Genomic DNA, 6,942 nt, shown 5'->3' with positions numbered 1-6,942 from the left:
AAAGGTTGGATTGGAAATTGTAAGTCATGCCCTATTATGGTTTGTCATATTGTGGGTAAGGTTGGAGAGTCAAGCACTAGAGCTGTTTCTACCTAAATCTAAGTCTTATATGTTTGATTACCACCAAAATTTTTATATTCTCCCACGTATATAAAAAAGTGAACATTTAGTCTACTTTGAATTTACTGGTTCATATAAATTCACTGGTTTTACCAAGATAAGAGACAATAACCCCACCCACCACTACCAAATCATGTTCAATGTGGCATAATAATGACAAATCCCCAAACATATCCAGGTCCATTCCCATGCGATTGTCTCCCAAATACAAAATAAAGATATTTTTTTAAATGTGCATATTCTATCAGGAACTGTTAGAAATTTTCAACTGCTAAAACTTATACATTGTTTAATGAGCTAAAAGTTGCTAGTGGTTTGATCCTTTTCTGTGTTGTGTTTTGTGTGGACCCTACGAATCATTTTGTATTGAGGAAAAAAATGTGTAAATGTGGACTTTGTGGTCCATTCTCATGTGGTTATCTCCCAAAAACAAAACAAACACTTTTGTCCGCTAGATGGCTAATTTGAATTTCACTATTGAGATTAATTATGGTGGCAACTTTTTGTGGAACCCAAACCTAGAATATGTAGGTGGCAACATAGCATATGAAGACGTTGACCCTAATTGTCTAAGTTTTTTCGAAATACAAGGAATGTGTGAGAAGTATGATGCACCCAGTACAAGTACATATCATTACCTAAATTTCTGGAGGTAATTTGGAGAAAGACTTAAGATTGATATTTGTGGATGACGAGGTGTTGTATATATGTGAAATTCACATAGCATGACCTACAAAGAGGTTGATATTACATGTGGAATGTGGTAAGGAGCCACTTGCTGTTGAAGTACTTGATCAGAATGTAGATGGTATGGAGGTAGAAGTGGTAGAAGGTGGTAATGTAGAGTATGATGATAATGCTGATGTGAGTGAAGTAGATGAAGAAGTGAATGTGGATAGTGAAGGAGATGAAGTGCCAGCAACTAAGCAAAATGAAGGTGTGGACTTTGATTGGTTGGAGGAAGGGCTAGAGGGGCCAAATTTTAATGATAATGTATTTAGGGCATTTACACAAACTGAGGGGAATGGAGTTAGGGACACTACAGCCCCAAAGAGCAATAATGCAACAGCTATTGATGCCTCATAGAGCAGTAATGCAACAAGTATCGATGCCCTACAAATGAATAATACTTGGGAAAATGATGGTGTGGATGAAAATGATTGGCTTGAACCACCTGTTGAGGATGACATGGAAATTTTGGTCAGGTCTGATGATGGTGAACCAGCTGCTGGTTCAATAGAAAAGGCATTTAATGTTCAAACTGGAATGAAAAAACCAGAGCTGTAAAAGGGAATGGAGTTTCCTAACGCTAAGGTGTTTAGGGAGGCATTGAGGGAATATACTATACAGAAACCTGTGGATATCTAGTTCAAATTGAATGAGAATGAGAAGATATTTGTCTATTGCAAGAATAAGTTTGGATGGAAGTGTTATGCATCTAAAGTCGGTGGGGAGTTGTATACCTGTTGTAAAAATTGGTGAAATAATCTATTTACACAAGGTTAAAGAAGAGAGAGAAGAAAAATATGACACAAGGAATTTACGTGGTTCAGCAATATGCCTACATCCACAAGAGGCGACAAAATAAATTTTCACTATAACTTTGGAGATTACAACAATAGCTTGAAGACACTCTCACACAAAGCCAAACCCAAACCCAAACCCAAACCCCAAATATACCCTTGGTTCTCTCACAAATAAATAGAGAACACCCTATTGTATTTAAACAAAAGTTGCAGAACATTCTAGCTTCCTATCTCTGGTGCGCACACACAGAAGAAGCTCTCTTCTATCTCTCTAGCTCACGTAGGAACTCTCTTTTGCTTCTCTTGCATCTTCTCTCAAACTCACATCTATTTATAGCTAGATTTTCAGCCAGATTATCAATAGTTCCAGCACATGAAAATAATGCAAGACTTCAGAAGTCAATAAATTCGACTATGAGTCCATGCAACATTAAATGCAAGATTCAGATTTCTTCACACATGCTTACATGCTGAATTACATGTCTTTGACTTTATTGATCAAGCCACACTTTCTAACATAGGCATGCATGCATTTATTGCCAAGCTTGCATGTTAGAATTTGTTCCTTGCTTTTTGACAATTCATGCAAGACATAATGCTTGCTTGTAATGTCAATCCACCGACATTACAATTCAAGCCATTTCAACAATACCTAAGTGCACCTGCTCTAGAACCTTCCAAAACAGCTAAGTGACATCAGCCTATGTTGCCAAGAAGTACATGCAGGATTTTAGCAAGAACCCTAATTGGACTATAAATGGTGTGTCATAACTAGGGATGGAAATGATAATATTTTTATAGTTACCCTTGTTGTGGTCGAACAAGAGAACAAGGACTCCTGGGTTAGGTACCTTCAACAGTTTTTAGATGACATTGAGAATCCAGAGCAACAAAATATGGTCTTTATCAGTGATAGGCAAAAGGTATAAACTTTGTATGTTCATGTCAGTAATACATGCATGTGTTTTCATCATTCATATTACTAATATTGTTTTTTTTTTTATATATAAGAATGATATATATACGAAAGACTACTCTATGCATGAAAAACATAAAGCAAACCCAAAAAATACAAGAAGGAGAAAACAGAGAAAAAAAATAAAAGAAAACCAAGCAACAAATTAATTAAAAATAGAAAGAGAGCTAAGAAAAGAAGGGAGAGAATCACTAATCGTGAGTCCCCATGCCCGAGACCAATTAAAAAGAGTTCCACTAAAAGAAGAAAGCATCTCATCACTAGAACTATCCAAATCCTCAAAAGTCCTCTAATTCTGTTCCTTCCAAATACACCATAGGATGCACAACGGAACTAAATTCCAAATCTGAGACGAATGCTTCCCCAACCAATTCCATCAACCAAAAAGCAAATCTGGGATCGATCTTTTAGGTATAACCCACAACAAACCAAAAGTTTTAAAAACAAAGCTCCTCAACCAATAAGCCATCTCACAATGAAGAAGTGATCTACCGTCTCCCCACAATGTTGGCACATAATGCACCAATCCACAAAATTTAATCCCCTCAATCTCAAGTTATCACCCGTTAGGATCTTATTCCAAGCTACACACCAAACAAAAAAGAAACTCGCCTATGGGCTTTTACTCTCCTTATACCTTTCCAAGGAAAGACAATTGAGGGAGAATCCCACAACTTAATATAATACGACTGGATGTCAAAATCCCCATTAGGCTTCAACGTTCATCTCATCCGGTCTCCAACATCCATTGGAGGAGTATTAGCTCCCAATATACGGAGAAAATGCAGCCCTTCATCCATCTCCCAATCATTAAATTCTCGAATAAAACGAACATCCAAAATTCTTCTATCCTTCGCCCCCTGCCTTGACAAAGAAGCTTCTATAGATGCCTCCTTATCAAAATCTCACTCTATTCCCCAACCCAACAATAAACTGACAACTTTTGATAAAATCCTCCCATCCCATGCTAATACCTCTCCACAAACCACACCCATGAACTCCCCTACCTAGCTTAGAAGTCCATCCGCCCCATTCTTTCCCATATTTTGAAGCTACCACCCTCCTCCACAACCGACTCTCTTCTTTCCCAACCCACCACAACCATTTCCCCAATAAGGCCTTATTGAAAGTAGTAAGTTTCTTTATACCCAAGTCACCGTTGACTATAAGCGCACAAACTTTATCTCATCCTACCAGATGAGTCTTGTTATCACCCTATAAAAAGTCCCTTTGCAACTTTTCAATTTTATTAGCCACATAAGTAGGAATGGTGAATAGCAATAGAAAATAGGTAGGAAGACTAGATAACGTACTCTTGAGTAGCATCAATCGACCCCCTTTAGACAGATACAACTTCTTCCACCGGCTAATTTCAGCTTAATTTTTTCCAAAATAAGACTCCAAATTGAAGGAGAGTTATGCGAAGCCCCCAACGGCATGCCAAGATAAAACATAGGCAAAGTTCCAACTCTACAGCCCAAAATTTCAGCCAAGGAATGCACATCATCAACCTCCCCTATTGGAACCATTTAACTCTTTTGCACATTGAACTTCAAACCTGTTACCGCCTGAAAACTAAGTAACAACAACTGAATATGAAGAATTTGCATTACATCTGCATCATAAAATAGAATAGTATCGTCTGCAAACACATTACCCACCACCCCTCCTACCCTCCGTTTTAAAACCACGTATTAAGCCAGCTCCCTCTACTCTTCTCAACATCCTACTGAACACCTCTATCATAATCAAAAACAACATAGGAGATAGCGGATCCCCTTGTCTTAAACCCCTTAAGCTACCAAAAAAATCAACTGGAGACCCATTAATCAAAACAGAGAACTGAACTGTAGATATACAAGTACGGGTCCACTTACACCACTTCACCCCAAAGCCCATTCTATTCAACAAATCCAGAATAGCCTCCCAATTCACATGATCGTATGTTTTCTCAATATCAAGTTTACATATGACCCTAAGAACCCTACTCTTCCCTCGGCTATCCACACACTCATTCGCAATAAGAACCGAATCAAGAATTTGTCTCCCACCCACAAAACTATTCTGAGTCTCAGAGATCAACTGATCTAAAACCACTCTCAAATAATTTGCGAAAACCTTAGCCAAGATTTTATACACACTCCCCACCAAGCTAATAGGCCGCAAATCTCTAATATTAGAGGCGTCATTTTTTTTGGAATTAACGCAATAAAGGTAGCATTAAGGGATTTTTCAAACTTACAATGTTGAAAAAACTCTTCAAAGACTGCTAAGACGTTTTTTTTCCACTACTCTCCAACAATGATGATAAAACATCATAGTAAACCCATCCGGACCTGGAGCTTTGTCCCCTTCCAATTCTCTTACAACTTGAAGTATCTCCTCTCTCTCAAACTTCCTTTCAAGCCAAACCCTCTCCATATCCCCAATATGATCAAATTTCAAACCCTCCACAAAAGGCCTCCACCCCTCAGACTCCTTATACAATTTTTTTTAAAATTGTGCTACCTAATTAGCTAACTTAGATTCCTCCTCAAAAACCACCCATCCACCTCCAAGGCCCCTAGATGATTATACCTTCTATGGGAGTTAGCCATTTTGGGGAAGAACTTGGTATTATTATCCCCTTTCTTGATACATAACATCCTAGATTTTTGCCTCTAGGAAATTTCTTCCAAGGAAAGAAGGTGCTCCACCTGGGACCTCAAATCTACCCTATGACATTTCTCCCCATCAAATAAGACCAAAATCCCCTTCCTTAGTGTCTAATTTTTTCAACTCCTCCAGTAATTGTTTCTTTTGATGCTCTACATTACCAAACTCTCGGCAATTCCATTACACTATGCCCTCTTTCAGAGTCTTTAATTTTTTGGCAAGCACGAAACTAGGTGTACCTACAAAAGAATGCTGATTCCACCAAGATTGAACTCTATCCACAAACCCCTCCGTCTTCAACCACATATTTTCAAATCTGAATGGACTTTTCCCCCTTGCCATTCCCCCTACCTCCAAGAGAATTCGACAGTGATCTAAGATAGGAATGGGTAAAATCCTTTGAGTAACATCTAGGAAATGTTCCTCCCAATCTAGAGTGACCAAAGCTCTATCAATCCTAGACATTACTGGTTGGTCAATACCACTGGACAAAGTATAGCTACCTCCTTCGAAAGGCAAATCAATCAAGTTAAGATCCTCAATAAATTTAGAGAATTTTTCCATAGCTAGGGTCAGACATGTCTCACCCTTACGCTCACTAGGAAAGCGAACAATATTAAAATCCCCAAAACAGCACCACGGTACCCTTCAATATTGCTGAAAACCCACCAACTCATCCCATATGTAACCCCTCTCATTATTTTCATTTGGGCCATAAACCCCTGAGCATGCCCATATAAAACCGTCCCCCACCCCTTGCCACTTTACCAAAACTGAGAAAGTACCAACCATAGCCTCCACCTTATCCAAAACCCTTTTATCCCACATAATCAAGATTCCACCAGCAATACGATCAGCCTCCAAAACAGGCCAATCCACATATGGATAGCTTCACAAACTACAAACTAGTTGTCTATTCATGCTAGCAATTTTTGTCTCTTGTAAACAAACTACATCACACTTCCACTCCCACAACAAATTATTCACCACAAGTCATTTTCGAGGATCATTTAAACCTCTAACATTCCATGAAATCATTTTTATCTTCATAAACACAAAAATATTCCCATCTACTAGCACCAGCACAAATCCAACCCTCTATCTCCCATCATAATTCACCGAAGAGATCAAGTTTCGCAGCTCTCTACGTCCCTTATTTTTGGATTTAGCCACTTTTTGACTACCCCTTACTTTCTTGTGTAACACATTGGCTGCCTCCATCTCAGTTTCTAGCCTTTGTAGGAGAGTAATGCACAACTTCTCATGTCAAGTCATAGACAACCCAACCAATTTATTGAAACTAGGAACTCTGTGTTTCATCCACCCATAAATATCTAACTTAGCCTCAAGACTCAATACCTCAGTGACCTCCTCCAACTTTGCTGAAATTGTCGACGCACTTGAAGCAATAATCCTCAAAGGTAAACAATCTGACAGTTCTGTTTCACCAAAACCCACAGAAAAATCAGCTACATCCTCCACAAGCATGACCTCTCCAGTAAGGCTTAAGGGTTCCTTACTAGAAAAGGAGATGACTTCCTGACTTGATACTCCAAAACCCAATGACCCAGCTCGCAAAAACTCCAAAAAAATATTGGGAAAAGATGGTCCAACCACTCGCGGCACAAATTCTAGAATCACCGACCTCATATCTTTAGAACCCAA

This window comes from Castanea sativa, chromosome 3 (genome assembly GCF_040712315.1).
Source record: "Castanea sativa cultivar Marrone di Chiusa Pesio chromosome 3, ASM4071231v1".
Classification (NCBI taxonomy): Eukaryota; Viridiplantae; Streptophyta; class Magnoliopsida; order Fagales; family Fagaceae; genus Castanea; species Castanea sativa.
Note: the sequence above shows the minus strand (reverse complement) of the source record.